Genomic DNA, 25,113 nt, shown 5'->3' with positions numbered 1-25,113 from the left:
CATCATCCAACATAAAACGACACCATATACAATAACACCACATACAAAAGGTGTAGTTTTTCAAATCATCACATCGTAGATGAACATTCCCAATATACCTTTTCTGAGACTACAATATCTGACCCTACGCCATTTTCAAATATTTTGCATTGATGTAAATTAATATTGAAGACAAAAAAAGTACATCCTGATGTTATCTTACAAACGATAGCACATTCTATCCTGCTCCTACTCTCAACCAATAATATAATGCTCACGATGTCGCATGATTTATCTTGTCCACAAAACCTGCCATTAACACGAATCATATCTGTAACCAGAAAGTGTTATATTATAAACTTGCAGTGAGGTAGAGATTTCCTTTATGATGAAGGTATTGATATAACTTTGAGATGGCTATTTAACATTCATTTATCAAAGCGCTATTTATTTTCTCTTAGGTTTTCCTGTGCGTGTATTTTTGTGAATTGATAACCATTTCCTGTTATGTTAGGCATGCAATATCGAGAAATATGTTCATATAAAAAATATTGAACATTACCAAAAGTAAACAATAAATATTTTACAGTATATATATTTTGAAGAAATATAAAGTTTATCGAATTCAAGATATAAATATGATAGTAATTATCGTTGGTTTTTTAAGTAGTTGTGAATCAGTTTTAGGAATCTGTTAGTTTATATTGCAAGGATTTGTTAATTTTCAATTACTAGTAGTTTTTTTCTTGGTAGATACATTTTTAATTGCATCTAAATAATTTTAACAATTTAACAAAAGAGTACTAACCTGCTGATTTACCCTGTAATCTATAGTCTCTCCGTAATCTGAACCAAAGGTAGAATCGATTACTTTAATAGGACATTGTGGCTGTTCATGGAAAATTACCCCACTGCCTTGTATACTCCCCACACCCACGTACACCTGAAAAGAATTCCAAGATATCCAAAACGGTTTATACTCGGAATTGAGTAGTGTTCCATGATATAAGTATCTATGTTCTTCTATGTACAGCGCTGATATTGTATTACCCCATCCTCCAATATTAACTACGAACTGAGCGTCATGAAATCTCAAGGTCACATCCCTGTAACCTCTAGCCTCAAACTGTAAGAAATTGACGTGTGAAAGTGATACTCCTTCTGTCGATAGTAATTTATCGTCTGGATGTGTAACTGTAAATTCTAAAGGCAAACCTAAAAATTCAGATCTTCAACACTTTAATAATGGAACAGTAACGCATTAGAGTATTGAATGTTGATTGATATTTGTATCTTGTTTATAATATGCAAGTTAAACTATTCATTTTGGTAGAACTATATTAAGTGAAGCAAATCTGACTATAAACCTGTAAATGCGTTTTGAAGACAACTTTTGCGAACGATTTTTTTTTTTTGCAACCTTCGCGAGTAGAGAAACAACGTGAACATAAATCGTCAAGAAAACGTATAAAACATGAATCTTTTCTTATTAAATACATCGAATAATTTTGAAAATCTAAAACAAAATCGCCGGGAAGTTTACTAAAAAAAGCTTAACGCGAAACACAGTTGGTTTACAGTTATCGCTTGGAATAAGATATTTTTGAAAAAGGTTGACACAAATAAAGAAGTGCTTTTAGGGCTGCGTTATTTAAGACTTTCATTTAAGATTTAATTCACCAGTATCCTCACAAGTGGTTGGTCCTAAGACAAATACCAAGCATATTATCATATAAAATTTACAATGTTTATAAATAATTCCTTTATTTCAAGTCGCAAAGTTATTCTTCGAACTAGAAGTCTACCTTAATTTTCACAAGGACTAGTTGACATGTTTGTTGCAGCTTGTATGAGCCTATATAAGAATATAGGAGCTTATTGTACAGTGTGTTTTGTTTGTCAGTGTGATAAGATTAGACCGTTGGTTTGCCTGTTTAAATTGTTTTACATTAGTCATTGGGCCTTTTGTAGCTTGCATTTTGGTGTGAGCCGCGGCTCCGTGTTGAAGGTCGTACTTTGACCTATAATTGTTATCTTTTTATACATTGTGACTTGGATGGAGATTTGTCTCATTGGCACTCATACCACATCTTCTTATCTATATATACCACATTAAAGAGAAATCCTTGCTATTTTTCATTTTTATCCAGATTTACAACAATGTATAGAGAATATCTCGGTATATCTAGGCATTTTCGGATCAATCCAACATATGTTAACCTTGGTTTGGATGTGTTGGGTCGATCCAACATCATCATCGTAACATATTTACCTAGGAGCGCATCATTGAAATTTTGATATTATGAATATACGTGTACGTGATGATACGTTTTACCTAGGGGCGGACATGTTAGACCGATCAAAATATACGCATACCGGTTTGGATTACTCACAGTGGATAAACATGCTGAAAACAGTCTTTACCAAGGGGCAGACATGCCTCCTCAATTGCTTGCACCTGTCCCAAGTCAGGAATATGATGTTCAGTAGTTGTCGTTTGTTGATCAGGTTCATAAGTGTTACTCGTTTCTCGTTTTTTATATATAGATTAGACCGTTGGTTTTCCCGTTTGAATGGTTTTACACTAGTAACTTTTTTGAGCCCTTTAAAGCTTGCTGTTCGGCATGAGCCAAGGCTTTCTGTTGAAGACCGTGCTTTGACCTATAATGGTTTACTTTTATAAATTGTGTCTTGGATGCAGAGTTGTCTCATTGGCACTCATACCTCATATTCTTATATCTATGAACCAATTACAACATACGCATACCAGTTGGGATTCTACACAGGGAACTTACGTGAGGCAAAAAGTCTCTTTCTACGGGCGGACACGTTGGACCAATCTTAACACATGTATATCGTTGTGGATTCTATACAATGTACTTATGTGATGAAAACAGTCTCTGTATTAGTTTGCACATGTCCTAAGTCAGGAACCTGTCGTTCAATGCTTGTAGGTTTTTTTATGTGATTCATAAGTGTTTCTCGTTTCTCTTTTCATATTAGACCGTTGGTTTTCCTGTTTTAATTGTTTTCCACTGGTAATTGTGTGGGCCCTTTATAGCTTGTTGTTCGGTGTGAGCCAAGGTTCCGTGTTGTAGTCCGTGTTTTTACCTTTAATGGTTTACTTTTACACATTGTGACTTGGGTGAAGAGTCTCATTGGCACTCATACTACATCTTCTTATTTTTATCTACTTAGGCGTGGACATGTCGGAACGATCCAAGCATATCCAATACAATGAACTTACATGAGGAAAAGGGTATTTACCTAGAGAAGGACATACTATATCGACTTAAGCATTGAGTAGAAAATCAATCCAGTGAGTAATGTAATATAACCATTAACTACTTTATCTACAGCAAGCTCCAAATTCAAGCAATAGATTATTTTATTAATTTACTGAGATTCGCGTTTATAAATTGCTTAGAAGATTAATAAACGCGTTATGGAGCATTATTAAACTATTGAGTAATAGAACTTTTCATATAAGTGACATCTAAAAGTTGTGAAATGCAATATTGAAAAAATTCATATACTCAAGATCGTGACATTAATTTCCAAATACAAACAATAGGATTATGTCTTTGGTTGTTTTTTTTTTTATTGAGTTTAAATATAATCATATTGAGAAGACATTAGTGCTTCGCTATTTATTCGATATGAGGTTTTATTTTACCATATTTGTTAAATATAAAAGTAGGAAGATGAGGTATGATTACCAATGAGACAACCTCCACCAGTTGCAAGATGACACATGATTTAACAACTATAGGGAACCGTACGACTTATTACAATGAGTAAAACCCATACCGCATTGTCAGCTATAAAAGGTCCCGAAATGACAAAGGTAAAACAATTCAATGAGACAACTAACGGCCTAATTTTTGTCTTTCAAATTTCTGTTAAGATTGCATGACACACTTAAAGCTTATTAACTATTACGAAAATAAAAAAAAAACCAGCTAGTTCTAGCCCACAAGAACTAATAAAAACATGGGTATGTGTTTAGCTCATTATTTAAGGTCGTACAGTGACCTATATTTGTTAATGTTAATGTCATTTGATCTTTGATGGAGAGTTGTTTCATTGGCAATCATACTTCATCTTCTTTTTTTTATATTTGTTAGCAGACATACACCAGTCTATGTCACTTAAAACCTTAAAATGTATGTATGTAAAATGTTGAAAAAAACCAGTACTAGTGATTTTGGCGGAATTGTCTTCATTAACCTTCGTCTATCTCCTAAATAGTGTATCACAACCTCACATGTTTCATCATGTTGATATATTGCATGAAGCATTGTTGAACAGATTCCAACAGCACTTGTAACTTTTCAAACTTACCGTTGATTTGGAGAAGTATTTTAAACAACATGATACAAATACAATTTAGCGATGGCATTTTTGTTGGTATATTCTCCTTTGGAACAAAATCTGAAAATTAAAATATGATTGTTTTCATTACATAAGAAAATGTGTGAAAGCACTGAAAAAAACAGTATAATATTTTTCCATATTTCATCTTAATCCTAGACTATAACTTTAACTCATATATTTGTCAAAATGTGAAGAGAGTAAACCTCGAGTACTTTTAATATATAACGTTATAGTTCTTCATATTTTCCATGGTTTATGCCATTAACACCTTTAACTACATGTATGTGTCAAAATATTAAGAACTTAAGTCTCAAATACATTTACGATATATTATTTTCATGTTCTTCTTAAGCGAAAGATATTTTTTTCCTTACAATTTATCTTTATTTTTCAATACATTTAGAAATAAAAAATCAGATGAAACTTTTTTTTTCCATCAAAAATTTCAAATTTTTCAGATGCTTTTATTTCAGCGACAAAGACGCACCTTTAAAATTTCCAAATTTATTTGTACTTTTTAATATCTTTTAAAGTACGAGTCCAAGTAAAACAAAAACTCACCAATAATATACAGCTAGTATACAGTCTTTTCTGTTTTAACAAGACCCAAACGTTTCATTCTTAAATATATACCAGTTTTTATTACATATGATTGCATCTATAAATTTGATATACGAAAACTCACTAAGATAACAATCTTTAGTTATTGATATTGTTGCATTTAAATCTGTTACATTATTCATTATTGTTTGAATGTTCTTCATGTCCTTCATTGTCATTCTGAAAGCAGGTAAGAATGGAATCCTTAATTTGACCGAATACATTCACTAAAACTTAAATAGAGGTAGGCATAGGTTTTTATATTTGATATCCCATCGGAATAAAAAAAAAACAGCACTTCCCAAAAAATCTTATTTGAATGGCACAATAAAAAAAAGTTAAACACCTTTCTACCAAAAAAATATAGTTAAGCATGTTATAGATATACTCAATAAATTATAGATCTTCGGATGCGTGAACGAACTGTTCTTTATAACACACATATATATATGCCCATATAGTTACTTGCCTTGTAGTAAAGTACTGACATGGCCAGTTTGAATGATCATTTATCAGTGAGTTGGCTAACAAAAACAAGAGAACGTAATTGTTAAGAATTGTAATAAAAATATTTCAACCACTGATATATAAAGACTATGCGGTATGTACTTTGCTCGTTGTATGAGGCGTACGCGTACGGTGAACTGAAGTTGTTAATTTCTGTGTCATTTGGTCTCTTGGCAATCATACTACATCTTCTTTTTTTTTTACTTATAAATGAAATAACCAAATTATATTGATATTTAATTCGTAAAAAAACGCAAGATTCTAAATAAAAATTAAGGTATATGTTTCATTTGATTAGTTTGTAGTTTTCTATGTTGTGTTTTGTTGTTTTTGGCCAAATTCTTTTAAAAACGTAAAAAGGAAAATTTAAAACAATTTCCCTTAGAATTACATATTTGTAAATATCAGCCAAAGAAAATTTTCAAAAACACGATAGTTTTGGTCATACACGGAAAAGACTTCATTATCCGGATTTTGTTGTTTTTTAAACTCTTATTTTCATATCTTAAGCTTAGGGAATTTATTTAACCGAAAGGAGAGGAAGTCAATTGGTGCAGTCATATGCATAAGTAAAGTACCTACACATGTAAGATTTTGGATTATGAAGTTCGATAAGGCTCCAATATGGCCCCGATTTCTAGCTTTAATTTTGAAAGGCGGATATAGACCATTACCACAATAAATTATAGCTTAAACAACGACTAGATAGGAAATAAGTATATTTGTTGAAAACCGAATTAGCATTCTGTTCATGAAGTCAAAATAACACAACATTTCATTTTCCTCGAAATTCAATGACGTCACAAAAATGCAAAAGTATTTTTTGACATGACTTTGCTATATGAAATGACATATTTTTGATAATGGAATGTATATCAGACTATGGCATGCTGTTGGTTGCAATAATTTGATATTTTTCATTTAAATGCAATATTTTAAAATTTATTTAATTGGTATATTTCTGCATTTAAATGCAATGTTTTTTTATTTAAATTCTATATTTTTTTTCATTTAAATGCAATAATTGTTATTCAAAAGGTATAATTTGTCATTCAAATGCAATACTTTTTTATTCAATTGGTATATTTTTACATAATTTTTTTTTATTTGAATGGTAATTTTTTTCATTTAAATGCAATATTTTTTATTTAAATGGTATAATATGTCATTCAAATGCAATATTTTTATTCAATTGGTATAGTAGTATTTTTATTTATATGCAATAATTGCATTATGGGAATTTCTTGGACGTCATAAGGTCAAATTTGTAACAACGTTTGTGATTGGTCGGTATTTGTTTGAATTTCCCCAACCCTTTCTTTCTCAACATTAGTGACCAAGAATTAAAACACGCGACAAAATATCGCCCCTCTAACTAAATCTGCGTTCGTTCGAGTCTTGCACTGGCTGTTAAAATCTTCTCGTTATAACTTTTATTTCTATTGCAAAATTTCGATGGTCAAAACGTTCGGACCACCTCTTGTCAAAAACTTTCATTGTATATGGATCTATATGTCGTTTTTTAAAATAGATAAGACACCGTTAGTTTTCCCGTTTGAATGGTTTTACACTGTCATTTTGTTAGGCCCTTAATTTATAGCTCGCTGTTCGGTGTGAGCCAAGGCTCCGTATTGAAGACCGTACTTTGACTTATAATGGTTAACATTTACAAATTATGACTTGGATGGAGAGTTGTTTCATTGGCACTCATACCACATCTTCTTATATCTATATACAACGTAAACCCGACGTTTATCAGACAGTTTTCTTTTTTAATAAATCCTTTTGCCGCGCGTTATGTATACTGATTGATATTTCAGTCTGGGAGAACAAGATTTATTTCAGTATTAGTTGTAATTAGCTTTGAGCAAACTTCCAGTTATTGCAAATACTCTTATGTAGGTGCTTTGTGTCTATTGTCTTAATGTTAGTTTTTGTTTGTGTGTCTCATACCGATCTTTTGAGTTAATCTAATTGCAACTAATTAGTGCAGGTTGTTCTTTTATTGTACTGTTACACCAATGTCCCAGCTTCTGGATGGGTTGAGTGCTCACAAACATGTTGTTGTACTGTTACACCACTGTCCCAGGTTAGGGGAGGATTGGGATCCCGTTAACATATTTAACTTTGCCACATTCTGTATTTGTTATTTTTTTCGTTTGAATTGTACACACTTTTCATGTCGGGCCTTTTATAGACGATTTTACAGTATCAGGTTGTTGTCATTGTAGAAGGCCTTACGATTTGTCTATAAATGCTTACTTCCACTTCATATTTGAACTCCGGTGGATAGTTGCCTTATTAGCAATCATATCCCATCTCTTCGTTTTTATATTATATACCTAACTTCTAAACTCGTGTTTTCCTAAACAAGCATGAAACATTTGTCACTGGACGTTAAAAATTAGCAGCAAACAATCAATCAATTTTAACTTGTGTTAAATAAGAGGAAAACAATTTGATATTTATTTATTTGTTGGGGTGGGGGACAGAAGGATTTCATATATGAATATGGTTGCCTGGTAAGAACTGGAAAAAAGGCTAGTTATGTATTTTGTTTTTATTTCAATGTGTAGACAGTAGGGGAGTTTCTTCAGAAAGGGTTTTCATAGGAGACGTTTTTGCCATGCAAGCAGGCATCTGTTTCTATCCATGAACAGGTTGTGTGTCGAAGTAATTAATATAATTGTCACTCGCATTTTATGCTCGACCTGGCCATTATTGGCATAAGAAGCCAGTGCATGAAATTGCACGAACGCCAAATTTATTTAGAGGGGTGATATTTTGTCGCGTTTTTTAAGTCTTGGTCAGTCATATTTAGAGAGAAAGGGGACAAATCCAATCAACTACCAACCAATCACAAACGTTGTTGCAAATTTAACCTTTTGACGTCAAAAAAAATTCCATAATGCAATTATTGCATATAAATAAAAAAAAACTACTATACCAATTGAATGAAAAATATTGCATTTGAATGACAAGTCATACCAATTGAATAAAAAATATTGCAATTGAATGACAAACTATACCATTTGAATAAAAAATATTGCATTAAGGGGTGCAGAACACCTAATAAAAGATAACTCTTACTCATAGTCTGATTCATTGCTACGCTTTAAAATCATGTGCAATATGCTAGCTTTTAAAAGATCATGATCAGAATGTTTACATTATTGCTAAGACCAGCTGTACACCCTTTGTTATTCATTTAATCTTTTAATTCATTTAATGTTACTCATTTTCCATAAATAAATCTTCAATGAGACATAATAGGGAAATTTCCAAGTGAAATAAATTTACCAAAATAAAACCAAGACGTTATAAAAGGAGGGAAACAGACAGAGAAAGGACCATAACTGTTTTCGTTTTTTACTGGGCAATGCCTATATCTTAAATAAAATGAAATAAAGTATAAAAAGTCAAATGATTTTAGAGGGGGGAGGGCTAGGATTTAAAATTGTGTACTGCATTTTGTTTTTATGGTTGTAATCATCATAATTTTATTGTCCTGCATTTCTTATTTTTCATTCTTTACGGACCTGCAATTTTCATTAGTTTACTGAAATTGTTTACCTAAATTGCCACTTGCTTGGTATGCCAAATTACTGATCCTGCCTTTGTTAGTTCAAAAGCCTGTCTTGCCAAATTTCATCCAAAGCCCCCTCCTCAAATCAGGGTTAATATAACCTTTATCAGGACTCCGGGATAGGGTGTTTTTAAGGTCGGGATTTAGGGATTGACCCTTTCGAGATCCGGGAATTCTGTTTTCGAATTTCGGGATGTCGGGATTTAAATTTATTCAAATTCGGGACCTCGGGATTTCGTGTTTTTAAGCCTGGGATTTTGGGATCAACACCCACCTACCCCCTCTCAAATGGTAGCTCCCTCCGACAATAAATTTTAACCAAATGACAATTACACAATGCTTCTGTTCGTAGATCTTCTTATCAAATTGAATAAATCAAAACTGAATTGTCTCCACAATACTTTTTTTTAGAACGAAACATGTAGTTTTTAATGAAATACACTATAGCCTTAGTAATACACGTAGCAGTGTTAAAAAGGTTACGAAAAATTCGCTGTCATATTTTTTAAAGTGCAATTGAATATTTTATTGCCATGTCACGGAACAAAGACAAAAAGAAGAAAAAAACGTCCGATTGTACAGTCCAAAAAACACTACACATATTTTTGCTTTCTTAATTCATCTGAATAAAAAACAAACTATATCTTTCTAGTATCTTTCCAACCTTAAAAATTATCCTGACAGGTGTAAAAAGTTAACGGGTGTCTTCTATTCCGTCTGCAATTTTAGGGAAAGTAAAGTCTATATTTAGAATCATAGTTGAAACTGAAACTACACATGTAGGATATAAATAGAACATGTTATTTTCGCTTTATCAAATTTAAATTTCGAAGGGATAGCAAAATTTGTTATTTTTCTTTTGTTGTGCTTTGTCATGTTTGTGTATCTTTCCAAATTTTTTTATCAAATGCAATTTTGAAATAAATATAAAAAATAAAAGTGTGGTGTTATTGCAAGTGACAAGTGAAAATGTTTCTTCTCAAGTCTCAATTCAAGTTTATTACTTAATAGAGTAATCATTCTCTATAACAGTAAGGGGTCCCAAAAATAATGTGAAACTTGTACCAGGGGTATGTCAAAGAACGTCTCGTCCTTTTTCTAAAAAAGTTCATCGGAAGATACCCAGAACTTGTTGATAAATATTCCGTATCAACTTCACAAATAATACAAGATGGTCTTGAAGTATAGATTTTGCGTACTGACGTTGGTTATCATCTTAATAACGTGTTATAGTATTCTTTTATTTGTCTTTTTTAATATTACTTGTACTGCTAAGTCAGTTTTTTTAGATATTCATTTGAAGTAACTCTGTGGTTATGTAAAACATCATACTTTGAACGACAAAATTATTTCATTTATTAATATTACTTTTACTTATGGATCTTGACATACTATGAATGACAAATCTATTTTATTCAATAATACTACTTTTTTTTGTTAAGTCTGTTTTTTATGATATACATTTGACGTGAAACTGTTCTTATGTATCCCGTCATACTTTGAACCACACAATTATTTTATTTATTATTATTACTTCTACTGTTAAGTCTGTTTTTTGTTATATCTACTTTACGTGACTCTGCATTTATGTATGCCGTCAATCGAACGACAAAATTATTTTTATGTCTACCTGTGCGAATTTCAAACGCGCAATTTTACACCAGTACTGAAAACCTTCTATCCTTTACGGGTAGACTTTACATAGATAAATTAAGTCGTATAAGAAAAGCAATATGAGTATGTTAAATTTGATGTATGCCTTTTTGTGCTTCTTCGTTACATTTGTTGTTTTTATAGTGATATTAAGATGATAACACAATATTGACTACTGTACCCCTATTTTTGACATTTTTACTCTTTGAGTATGTTTGTTTTGTTCATGCATCGTTGACAATGTAATGGAGTTTGATGCGACTGTCATACAAGTGAGAGGTTTAGCTAGCTATAAAACCAGGTTCAATCCACCATTTTCTACATTAGAAAATGCCTGTACCAAGTCAGGAATATGACAGTTGTTATCCATTCGTTTGATGTGTTTGGACTTTTGATTTTGCCTTTTGATTTTGGATTTTCCTTTTTGAATTTTCCTCGGAGTTCAGTATTTTTGTGTTTTTACTTTTTTTTGTAACTGCCGTGCTTTTAACTAAAAAACAGTTGTGTCTAGTTTTCATAACCTGTAGAAATACTAAAAAATTTCTATGTTTAACGAACTTAATTTCACAGTATAAGGATTTGGCACAGTCAGCTCTATTTCATCTCTCGTGAGCCGTGGTTCTTTTCACCAATGCATATAGTTTTGTCGTTATGCTTTGAAATATATATTTTTGAATCTGTAGACCAATAAATTGAAAATCTAGATCATGTAAAGCATCTGCAAACTTTCAAGCTTTCGCCTTTTCCCTAAGTATCATGTGTAATTTTGGCGTGTCATGCTTTCAATTTCAACAGCTCGTATCTCAAATCAAAAATCAGTTACATCCTTTTTTTTTGCCCCTGCATCTGTAAGTTTGAGGGGGGGTATTGTTTTACCACTGTCCGTCTGTCCTTCTGTCCGTCCCATTATTGGTTTAAGTTATTTGGCATAACTCCCCCTACTGTTTGATTCCTATGTAGTTTTCACTTTGCTGTCTGTTGAGTAGTTAAGTACGTACACTGCGCTTCAATGGAAACGATTCCTTTTTCAAACAATTGTATGTGACTACATGTCCATTAAGTATTCCGTGTGCATTGAATGTGTTGACATGTCATAAAATTTGTCTATATTGTTGTATGGTCGATAAAAGCTTGTGTAATATGATTTTAAAAAATAAATGTGAATTCATAACCACATAAAAGTCATGGCCTGTACAAGAGTGTTTTACCAAAAAACACAATTATCGTCCTTGAGGTCAAAGTTCAAGGTCACATAAAGGTAAAAAGGTCAAGAAAAAGGCACACCATCTCATGATTATACATCCACATGTCAAAGATGTAAGGCCTAGGTCAAAAGGCGAAGAAGTTATGGCCTACATGGTTGTGTTTTTCACGAAAAAAACAACATAAAGTTGACCTTGAGGTCACATTTGAAGGTCACACAAAGGTCATCATGATGCAAGACACTTAACACTGTGATAATACATTCACATGCCAAATAGCTATGGCCCAGTTCAAAAAGACGAAAAAAATATGGCCATTATGAACTTTTTGAATAGATTTTGCTCTTATTTAATGAACAAATTTGAGGGTGGGGCGTATTTAAACTTAAATACCAAAAAATATAACGGTTAAATTTTAAAAAAAAAATTGCAAGAACAACCTACTAGTATAGCACTCCTAATGCTTAGTTTTATGAAAAAATTAAACGACACATTTTTTTTCAAAATTTTTTTTTCTTCAAATACTAGAAGCACAGCATTCACTTTTCGGGGCTGATTCTGATACCCCCTTTTAAAGTTCTGACAAAATTTTAAATCCGGAATAAAAAACTTACAAGAAAGGGGTATTAGTGAACTAATATTCTCACCTCAGTTATCATTATTAGATATGCTATTGTCAATTTAGGATTATTTTTTTTTAATTTTAACATATTCAACACTATATCCATATTTCAGAAACTTCCAATTTTGGCCGATACTAGTATGTAAAAGATGCCATATTTGAGTTGCCAAATCCTTTAAACCTATGGTTCAAATCTTTTAAAATTTTTGCAAAATGTTTAGGTTGGCCTAGTTTATCAATGAAAAAAAATCAGAAAAATTAAACGACAGGATTTTTTTGGGCTATAGTGTTGGGTACTCCCTTAAAATAAAAAAAATATATATACCATTCTAATAAAAAAATATAGCATTTAAATGAAGAAATATACCAATTAAATTAAAAAAAAAAACATTGCATTTAAATGAAAAATATCAAATTTCTACAACTAATACCATGCCATATCTGACTTGAATATTAAGTGTGTCGAACACTGCGCTCCATGTTTCCTAGACCAAAATGTGGTTAAAACCCAGGCTATTTTTTTCAATTTTTACGAAAATCTCTATGTGTTGCCAATTTGAAATGTAAATGTCTATGCTTTATAAGAAATCCCGGCAATAATATTTCTATTTCTTAAATGTGTCCATTTATTAACATGAACCCTATTTCATCTTGACACTTTTGACATAACACTGAGAATAGGGTCCATACCAAAGATACTATTTCAGTATCGTGTTGTTTAATTGTATTATAAACTGTCCCTAATTTGTTGTAAGTGTTTGATTCATTACGTTTTTAGATTTATATTACGAATTGCCCATATCGACCTACTGTGATCTTTTTATTTATATATTGTGCTACATTTTGTTATATATGATCTGATGTCTTACAGTTTCAACGAGCATATAGTGGGGTGCCCAATCAACAAATTTGGTGAATTTGCCTTAACGGAATAACACACTGCTATATTTTATATCATTGGAAAGAGGAGAACAAGTCTCATCGAAATACCGTTGTCGTCGTTGTCTGCCCTGGTCACATTTTTTTAATCAGGGTCAAAGGTCAAAGCAAAAATTCCTGAAAAATACACAATCACATTTAGATAGCTTGTTTCTCCTACATATATGCGTTTGGGGCAAATTAAAAACAATTAATTTATAGAAAAATATCTTTTGTATCTACATTTAGAACTTATTTTATACTTTTATCGCCAAAAATGACGTTAAATTACCTTTTTTGCATATAGGGTGCAAATTTGAAATTTTCAAACAGCTTTTAAATAACAGTGACCTTGACCTATTTCAATTTCAAAATTTGAAATTTTTGTATTCAATTCATTACAAGTAAGGTCTTAAGATGTTTTTTAGATCTTAGCTTTAATAATTTGTCGAAAACAAAAGGTGTTCGTCAATATTAAGGTAAATATCAAATTTCTGTTATTGGGTGTGAATGAGTATAAATAAATGATTTGTTTCGAAATTTGTGTAACATTAAAGTCAAACTTGGTTGAATAAAAAGCTCTGTGTTTCCTGTTTACAAATCTTTGAATTTTTCGAAAAAATAAGGATTTTCTTATCCCAGGTATAGATTACCGTAGCCGTATTTGACACAACTTTTTGGAATTTTGGATCCTCAATGCTCTTCAACTTTGTACTTGTTTGGCTTTATAAATATTTTGATATGAGCGTCACTGAAGAGTCTTATGTAGACGAAACGCGCGTCTGGCGTACTAAATTATAATTCTGGTACCTTTGATAACTATTTACACCACTGGGTCGATGCCACTGCTGGTGGACGTTTCGTCCCCGAGGGTATCACCAGCCCAGTAGTCAACAATGCGGTGTTGACATGAATATCAATAATGTGGTCATTTTTATAAATTTCCTGTTTACAAAACTTTGAATTTTTCGAAAAACTAAGGATTTTCTTATCCTAGGCATAGATTACCTTAGCCGTATTTTTGGAATTTCGGATCCTCAATGCTCTTCAACTTTGTACTTGTTTGGCTTTATAAATATTTTGATATGAGCGTCACTGAAAAGTCTTATGTAGACAAAACGCGCGTCTGGCGTACTAAATTATAATTCTGGTACCTTTGATAACTGTATAGCTTTGCTTTACAGAAGTAAAAATTACTGAAAACGGAGAAAAGGCGGGGTTAAAGTTAAACCTTTATTAGAAACAGGTACAGCACCCCACCCCTACATATACAGATGACTAAATGAGCAACAATCGGCTACAATGTTTACAAGTATTCCAAAAATATAATAAGGGAAAGGGTTATGTACAGCACCGATGTATTTTACAAACAATTGTAAACAAAAAAGGCGTGAGAAACCAAAGGGACATTAAAAACTTATAAAATGAAGACAAGCTGACAACAGCATGGCAAAAAAACAAAAAAAAAAACAAAAAAAAACAAATGCAAATAGAAAATTATGATCGAAGCTAGTATTACCAACTATGTTCTATGGTCTCCAGTAGTTTAAGCCCACCAACCTCGTCAAGCTCAAAGACCATATTGCAGTTGGTTTTTTTGGTGTTTTTTTTACATATCTTTCTCCACTAGATAGATTATTACTATATTTCCCACGATTTCAAAATTGAGTAGATGTTTTATTTCTAATTGTTTAGAAAATATTATGGACCTTAAACATTGTTATCTTCGTGGTCATCAATGTTTCTTACTGCAACCAGATGAATATTGACATTTTGACATATGTCATTTGCCTGACATGGGCATACATCTGTAATGATAGATATAGGAAGACATAAAATTTATGTCTGAAGTGAAGCTCTTATTACATACTGTTTTAAAGTAGATTCACAAGGAGGACGTTTGACAAGGGAGAAATTTTAAATTGTAGCCAATGTTACGCTCAATTTGTTTAGGTCACAATGATCCATTTTGAGTTTTGACTTGAGATCATTCAACCTAACAACAGGATCTCGAGCTGCATCTGTAGATTCATCGAAGCCACAATTAGAAAGGATTGACAAATCGGTGAAATCATCTGGGGTGTCCTTCAAAAAAAAGTGCACTTACTGATCCTAAACAGGGATGATGTTGTATCGCATCATGTAACAGCATGTGCTCTGATGGAAAACCCGAGACTTTACATATTTCGTGGATAGGTATATAGCGGCGCAAATTTTGTGTGCAAGTTATAGTGCCTGTTTGAAACCATAGCTCATGCGTATGCTGCCTGGGGGGGGGGGGGGTGAGTAATGAACATCTGTATCTTGTGACTTTATCATTATCCTACCCTTATTTATTTCACACCGAACTCTTTGTCTACATGAATAGCATGTAAATTCATTGCGAGTATCTACTTCATCGAGCGAACAAAATAATTTTTAAAACCTGAATACTAGTACTCCTTCTGAGCAAATGTAGGTACCTTTAAGTGCTAGCTAGATAAATGTCTCCCTCATGTATCATAGTAATTGTTGATCTACCATGATGCTGTACAATTGATTCGCCAAGAAATCTGATTAAGACCTGCTGGTTCTCACTGACTCAAAGAAACTTTTTCCAGTCAGGAATTTGACGACCTTCTATCACATATGACCTGAAACACTCAGTTTTACAGACGAATTAGATTTAAAATAACTGCAGTGGTGTTTGCTAGTGTAAGATTTAATAGCAAGAATGGTGGTACAATATTTTGTAATCATCAGTACGAAGATATTCTAGGTCTGAAGCATCATGCAATATACTAAAATATACATGATCTTTCCGTGCAACCATAGCCTCGATAAAGCTTTTGTTTGTGCTAATTCTTCGCATATTAATAATCAATTCAGTAGAAGAATCCTAACATATTACACACTTATTCCCATTGTTTTTCATACCTACTTCGTTTAGGGCTTGAAGGGCATAATTTAACAGTAAGTGTGTGCCATATTCCGGGTCTGAAACGTGACCGAAGGATTTGATTTGTATATTACAATTATATCAAAACTATAAATTCAAAAAAACATTTAAAGTTATAAAAACCAACAAAAAAACTATTTCCGAAATCAAAACAACGATCTTCAAACTAACTGGACTATTCAAAACATACAAATTTACTATACAACAAGCTAAAAAGAGAAATAACGTTAGTGACAATTGTCCTAGTTAATGACCTGATATTGTAACCTACAAAACGATTAACGGCACGAAAAAAGGCGTGTTTGAATCCAGGCAGAATTATCACTAAATTTGTATTTTAAATTGCTATTTTCTCCTCACCGATTAAGATTACACGAAAGATATTTGGCACAAATATAAACCATGTCTTATTGGTGTAATCAGAGTAAAAATCACGTGAAAGTTATACGCAACAAAGTTTCTTTCGTTCAAAATGTGGTGAATTTCAGCTAAAAAAATAGTCTTACTAAAATCTTAAAATACTTATATTTAAATCATATTAATCTTTTCAGCTTTCGTTATATGATTAATTTGATTTTTAAGCTGAATGATAATTATCATTTGAACAAATAACACAGAAAGCAATAATTTAATTTTTCATATTGAAGATGGACTGTATGCTGAGGTAGCTTTGGGTACCCTAAGAAACCACAAAATTTTGAAAAAAGTGACCACGGGAGCTTACGACGACATTCATGATTGGAAAATATAATGATTTTCCAATAGTTTGCATATAAATATAGCCGTGTGTTATCCGTTAACTTAAACTCGTTAACTACATGTAAACGTCTTTTTCGATACTGGGCACCCTACTAATAGTATAACTTGCATTTCTACAAGGTTGGTGAAATGTTTTACCTTGAACTCAACGTTGATATATTGTTTCTGCTGCATGTACTGTAGAGGTGTTTTCTGTCTGAATCCGTCGTTGTTTTCTAAATTGGTTTCTTATTATCGGATCTTTGTCGTTAAGCTTGGAGGTTGTCTTACTATCAGACCTTTGTCGTTAAGCTGGGAGGCTGTAAAAGTAGAGTAAAATCGCTTGCGTTCTTGATAACATAACTTGGTCTCTAGTTTTAATAGTGGTGTGCAAGTTTGCAACTTGTTATTCCCTATATTTCTAAAAGAAAAAGAAGAAAGAAGTAGGTTTGTCAATAACTAATACTGTAAACCTAATGATGTTCGCGAATACTTTATTTTGCGTTTAGGTCTTCCTATCCCAACTCGCATATCTCAAATTTTGATCTCATTTTTGTTTATGACAGCAATTAAAAACTCATAATTTTATTAGTTATGATTGAATCGTTTTCAATTTACTGTTTTTTTGTTTGTACAAAGATTGTAATTTTTGTATACACAGATTAGATCAAGAAAACGTTAATGTACATACAACAAATTTGTAATTGCAAACAATCTTTATGCCTTTAATTCAAAGTTTCTTTCTAAAGTCGATATTCAATAAACTACATAAACACAAACTCTAGCAAGCGTTTGAAATCGACTGTATAACAAAATAGATACACACATACAAAGGTCATAAAAACAACACAATTTTAAACATATTGTGCATAGCAAGATACCATAAATGACATACAAAGCTAAAAGCATAGTATGCGAAATAAAGCAAATCTTTAAACATAGCACAAGGTAATAATAAGTATGCATAAATCCAATAGTCACTCAAAAAAAAAATTAAAAAAAACACAGTCATACAGCCTTGGATGGTGTAAACTTCCCAAAAAAAAAACGTGTATTGTGTAATGGTGTATGATATATGGTGCAATGGTAGAAGGTGTATATTGCTATGGTGTATATGGTGTAAGGAGAATGATGTAATGGTGTAACGTGCGATCGGGAATGGTGTGAATGAATGGTGTACGACATTTAAAACTATGCACAATATTGATAAGAACTGATTTTTAATTTAACATCAATTTACAATATTATGATCAAAATTCGTTTTTTAAAATAAATAAATAATTTTGTAATCGCACGCTTTCTTTGAAATTAAATTGCATTATGGTGTAATGTGAAAAGGTGTATGGTGCAAAGGTGTAACGTGTATGGTGTAATAGTGTATGGTGAATGGTGTAATCGAGTATAGTGTAGTGGGAAGTTTACACCATCATATGCTAGGACTGCACTGGCATAAGCTGTTATTTGGAGCTCATGTTTGTACCAATTTTTTTGAATTGGTCAAAAGATGTTTTCATTAGATAATGGTTCGGCAACTCATTCCAGATTTGTTCAGCATTATAGCGAAACGATCTTAAGTCATACCTAGTAGTTCTGACTCTCGGAAGTACTGCTGTTTTCTGTGGTCAATATCTTTGTTCTCGAGGTCACTGTGTTATTATGTTTGTTGCATTTTAAAAGCAGTGGTTTGAAAGTTTAGTAACAACCTGACAAGTGCCAAATGTGGAGCAGGATCTGCTTACCATTCCAGCACACTTGAAATCACCCACAGTCGGGTAATTGTTGGTCGGTCTTTCTATGTTGTGTTTTGTGTACTGTAGCTTGTCTTTCGTTTGTTTGGTTTTTTTTTTTTTTGGTTTTTTTTTTTTGCTATGGTGTTGTCAGTTTATTTTCAACTTATGAATTTAAATATATCTTTGGTATCTCAAGCCTATATTATACAAATGTAGGGTTGTTTACGAAAATGTAAACCTTCCCAAAAAAAAATTAACTGTATGTGTCCCATCTATTTTTTATACATTTTTAACTTCCTGTGTGAATTATATGTAGACTATTGATATTTCCCGATGATGCTTTATGTCCCTATTCGGTTGATTGTTTTAAGTTTTAATAAAGTCTAATGATAATTAGTACTAAGAAGTACAAGACCGACAGGCTCATTCGGATTTTGACATGCTTTTTCACAAAGTGAAACTAAAGGTATTTTCAGGCTCATAAGTCGAAACCAAAATGACAATTTAATGGCAAAACAGAAAAACGACGAAAAGACAAACAGCAGTACACAAAACATAACATAAAAAACTGAGCAACGCAATCCCGACCAAAGCTGGGGAAGATATCAGGTACTCCGGAAGGGTTAACAGATCCTGCTCCACATGAGGCACCCGTAGAGTTGCTCGTGTAATGCGACATGGTATAATTTCACTGGAGGACATGATACCCAGCCCGGACATTTTATCTCAACTTGGAAACGAGCAGTCTTTTAAGAAGCAGCAAATACAATTTTCAAATCTTTGTTTGACCCAGCCGATGATCGGACACACGACACCTACAACTAAAAGCGAACACACTATCACGTGACCCACTAGGCGGTTATTGTGACGGGTGCCACATGTGGAGCAGGATCTGCTTACCCTTCCGGAGCACCTGGGATCACCCCCAGTGTTTGGTGGGGTTCGTGTTGCTTAATCTTTAGTTTTCTATGTTGCAACTTGTGTGCTATTATTTGTCTGTTTGTCTTTTTATGTTTTAGTCATGGCGTTGTCAGTTTATTTTCAATGTATGATTTTGACTGTCCCTCTGGTATCTTTCGTCCCTCTTTTATTGTTTTCACAGTTTAGTCCATTAGCTCGAATTACAAAATTGCCAATTACAAAATATTTGATAACTTATTTTTAGATTGTTTATGAGAAGGCTGACATTATTGGAATTCATTAAAGCTTTAAAATATTTATAGCACAATTATCTTCAATCTTCAATCACTGATAATGTACGATATAAGATTCACTATAAATTCATTGTTACATGCCTTGCCATTGCATGGTTATTGACCGTTTTATACTTCAGCGATCAAGTGATTTTATTTCGTTTCATTTATCATGAGATATATTAACAAAGATTATACATTGTTATAGACGTATTCTCGGATAACAGATGAAAAACAAATACTGTAGCATGTTTATCTATAGTCATAAACATTAAACTTAGTTTAAAAGAATTCCGAATCCGAAGTCATAGTAGGTAACAGAAAAACTAAGCAAAATGTCAATGATACAGAAATTAACAAAGGACTACTAGCAGTTACTGACATGCCAGCTTCAGACATCAATTAAACTGATTGAAAGATTATGTCGTCATCATATAAAAATCAAACACAGTCTCTCTCTTGTTAGGGATTAGTATTTGTAATTGAAAAAAGTAACATTCTTTTTAAGTTGAAAATTGCTTTAAATTTATTTAAGCTTCAATTAAAAAATGTTTTAGGGGCCGGCTGAGGGACACCTACGGGTGCGGGAATTCTCGCTGCATTGAAGACCCATTGGTTGCCTTCGGCTGTTGTTTGCTCTATGGTCGGGTGGTTGTCGCTTTGACATATTCACCATTTCCTTTCTCAATTTTATTGCTAACCTTTTTTTAGATTAATGAAAGATAACTCTTATTATTTTTTTCATTATTGGGGGATTTTATTTTTTTTTTTGTATTGTCTTTTTGAAAAAAAGCTTCAAATGCTTTATGTAGGTTTCAATCATAACATCTCACTAAAGAATTTGACATAAATTTGCAGTTTCTGGTTTAAAGTGGTCGTTATTGTGTTCTGATTATGAGTTATGCATGTTATGTATGTGCATCTTTTGTGTGTGTATGTGTTTGGTGAGATACACAGGATACATGTATTTTTGGTTAGGAACTAAGAAATGCAGATAAATCAAGACAATGTGTCTGCTACATTTAAATTCTGACTTAAATGTATACACCATATTGAACAATAAATGTATGCTTTTGTAAGTAGCAGTATAAATGCTGCTGAATGTAAGATGATGCAGACAACAGCTTAAACAGTGCATTTTTGACAGCAGAATAACTTCAGATGTCATATAATTCCATCGTTATTAAACTTAAAAAATTACCTCAAAATAAAAGTAGTCTATGTTTTTATTGTATTACCCTAGTTAGACTTGCAAAGGAATCATATGGGATTAGTTTGAGTCAAACGCACAATTTGTCTTTTTTTATAAGTAAAAAATTCTGTCCTATCACAGCAGATTGTCCTATCAAACTAGTTAACTGACAATGCAATTGCCAGACTACTGCCTAGTAAAAGCCCTTGCGCGGACATCGCGGAACACAAAGTCGTTTTGAATAGCAGTATTCTGCAATAAGGTAAATGGCGTAGGTATAACATTGATATAAATGCTGCAGTGTTTGTGATACAAGCCAAAACTGCATTTCACACCTATGTTATATTTTTAGACATGACAGCCGTGGTTTTTTTCCGAAACAGAAAATAAAACCGAAATTTTATTCTACATACCCTAAGGATCATTCAACTTAATTTGGAAAGAAATTAGTTCAGTAGTTACAGAGGAGAAGATTTCTTAAAGATTGAAAACATAATAAACAAATTGTGTAAAATTGGTAATAACTCCTAAATGAATCAATACTCTAGTTCAGGGAAAGCTTGTTCGCGACCTAGAATTCTGAGTGGGTCGAGCGTTGTATTAAAATTCATGCGAGAATATGCGTGATTTGGATGAACTGGGGGCAAAGTCATATATGGTACACATCAATATTCGATGTTTAGTATTAGGACGCCCGTCAATTTCCCGTTTACCTGTGAAGTCGTTGAGTGTCATGTGTTTTTTGTTTGTTTATGTTTATGTTTAATAAGTAAAATAAAAAAAATTGTGAAAAATTTTGAGACCCAGTGTTTGAAAATTACGGGAGAAAATTGGGAAAGAAATTTGAATGAAACTTGAAAATTACGGCTTGCAAATAACCAAAACGAAATGTTTGATAAAGAAGGAACGAGGTCCTTCAAGTCACTGGAAGATGTTAAGAACTTTGAAGAAGTTTATGTGCAGAAATATCATCTTTGGCGATTGAGAATAATTTCCAGAAACATGCTGGCGTAATGGCATTAATTGCCTAAACAGTATATCATACAACGATGACACTACATAATGTATTCTCTTTAGCTTGTTTCTGGAGAATATTGATAAACAATTTAAACCATATGATTGTCATGTAAAACGGATCTTTTTGAAAAGTTGCTGGTCATGACACATAGTCGATATCATGAAAGATATTATGTGATGTATTCAATAACAAAATAACCATGGCTTCATAAATGTTATGTTTTCAATATTGTATAAATAGTACGATCGTTAAACCTTGGAACAGTATATACGTTCCTTGTTCAAACCGTAATAAAATAAGTTCCCATAAAATCAAACAGCTACAGGTCGTCATATGGAATTAAGCTCTTAGCAAAAAAGCCAAACTCACTAATAAGATATATACAATAAAATTGAGAATGGAAATTGGGAATGTGTAAAAGAGACAACAACCCGACAATAGAACAGACTACAGCAAAATATCACCAACAGGTCTTCAATGCAGCGAGAATTCCAGCACCCGTAGACGTCCTTCAGCTGGCCCCTAAACAAATATTTACTAGTTCAGTGATAATGAACGCCATACTAAACTCCGAATTGTACACAAGAAACTAAAATTTAAAATAAAACAAGACTAACAAAGACCAGAGGCTCCTGACTTGGGACAGCTAGGCCCAAAAATGCAGCGGGGTTAAACATGTTTATGAGATATCAACCCTCCCCCTATACAATGTCTTTACTCTGACTGTTGCATTTTGAACAAACAAGTGTAAAGTCCAGCGCAATGTAGAACAAAACAGTTTCAACATTCATATATCATTATCATGATCTTGACCTGCATGGATATGCATTTAACTTGCAACTGGACGATTAAACACTACGGTTATTGATGACTGCATGAAAAACTTTAACCTCAGACAAAACATGAAATTAACTTTTCAGGAATAACGAAGTCCATCTAGTAGTAAAATACGGAAAAATGAAAATAAATATTTGTTAAATTTTGCCCTGGATACTGTTTTTTTGGACATAAAGAAGCTTCTGTCCCAATTTCCCGAAATTCCATTATGTTTGACAACGATTTTGATGTAAAACAAAACGTTAACCACAGACTGAACCTAAATGCTGACGACGGAATCTCTGATCGCCAAGTATCGCGCGAAACTTGTCAAAAAGAAGGATGTATGTCAAAAGATCCAAGAAGCCAGTTATTTCACTCATAAATCTTAAAGACCTCCTTGCTTTCGACAAGACGACAATAACTGTTTTTTTATTGTCTAGGGTTGGGGGAGGGGGGAGCTTTTCTATAGTAAATGTAATATAACAATATTGTTTTCACATTTAGTATAATTTTTCTACCTATTAATGTGAATTTCCTGACACAAGAATAAATATACGACAGAACTGTTCATTAAAAGTATGTAATCAAATGCCAGTCTATGTACATGTGTGAAGATTTACTTTCTGAAGATACAACAAAAAAATATAAAGTATCTTTTATTCTGTTTAAGATCTTATTAACGGCGTTTTGCATTTGCGCCGATCTGCATTTCATTTGCGCCGATTTTTTTTTTTTTTTTCATTTGCGCCGATTTTTTTACAGGTAAATTACAGGTGAAAAGATATAAGAAGATGCTGTATGGTGCCAATGAGACAACTCTCTATCCCAGTCATATTATAGTTGTTTATTCTTTAGTTTTCTATGTTGTGTTATATGTACTATTGTTTGTCTGTTTGTCCTTTTCATTTTTAGCCATGGCGTTGTCAGTTTATTGTCGATTTATGAGTTTGACTGTCACTCTGGAATATTTCGTCCCTCTTTCATTTACCATTTATCAACCTCTTCCGTAAGCCAGTTGTACAAATTTTATGAATTGTCAATCATAACATGTATATAACTGTTGTCCTCTGCTCACTATGGGGAGTTAGACGTAGGGTTTCGAGCAAGATAAATCAACATAAAAGCTATATTTACAAACTTTAAAATCAAGAAGTAAAAACCTTAGATAAATCCGTTCTTGTCGAGTGTGTATAGGCAACACATCTAATATATTCCTATAATTGTCGCTAACGGGGTCCATCTTTTCTTTGTCTGGCTTACGTGCTGATGCGAGCATTTCTATAGAGTTCGCATTTTAACATACGTTACGGCCTTGATTTTCTTGACAAAATCTGTAAAAACATATAAGTTGGGGTGCAGCTGCTCAAAAATGAGGTGGATAGCGTTACAGTGTGCATATATATGTACTTAGTCTGTAGGCTAAGAATGTAAGACATTTGTCATCAGAAGGAGCGTCAGACATATTGTCAAACGTGAAGCAGTCATTGATTTCATTTGGGGGAAGGAATGGTAACCCGAAAAAATGGGATAGCCATTTACCAATGATGCTTAATTTGTCTTTATACTCTGTGCTCAGCCCATGTTAAAGTATTAACTTACCTGTAACTTACATGTAAATCCAATTAGGAGAAAAAATAAAATCGGCGCAAATGAAAAAATGAAATCGGCGCAAATGAAAGAATGAAAATTTTCAAAATCGGCGCAGATGTCATACGCCCGTCTGAATACCAAGGAGTTGAACAATGAAAATCGATTTGTCATAATGTTATAATTAAAACAACCTTATTGGTTGCTTTTTCTGTTAAATGTATTCATAACTTTTATAAACTTTGGACGATTAAGAACAAATCGTATAGATACCTGTTTCTTCAAAAGTGCCGAAAACTGTAAGATAGCCTTCCCCTAAGACTACTATAGTAATTTCAGGCTTCTCTTATTTTACATAGATAGAAAATGCGACTAGACAAGCAATATTTTATTGTATATTTTAGCTGCCATTTCCATTTGAATATATGTACTGAGTTCCTCTTGTAACACTATG

General features: G+C 32.6%; 1 long non-coding RNA gene across 1 annotated transcript; it reads right to left on the bottom strand.

Moving 5' to 3' along the window:
* Positions 1 to 797: 797 nt before the first annotated feature.
* LOC143043335 (uncharacterized) lies at positions 798 to 4,997 on the bottom strand. Its single transcript, XR_012968319.1, has 3 exons — positions 4,918 to 4,997; positions 4,324 to 4,413; positions 798 to 1,194 (listed from the first exon to the last, which is right to left on the bottom strand). It is a non-coding gene; the product is annotated as an uncharacterized LOC143043335 (long non-coding RNA).
* Positions 4,998 to 25,113: the final 20,116 nt, after the last annotated feature.

The sequence above is a fragment of the Mytilus galloprovincialis genome, chromosome 8, assembly GCF_965363235.1.
Source record: "Mytilus galloprovincialis chromosome 8, xbMytGall1.hap1.1, whole genome shotgun sequence".
NCBI lineage: Eukaryota > Metazoa > Mollusca > Bivalvia > Mytilida > Mytilidae > Mytilus > Mytilus galloprovincialis.
The sequence above is the reverse complement of the archived record's forward strand: the minus strand, read 5'-3'. Positions and strand labels throughout refer to the sequence as shown.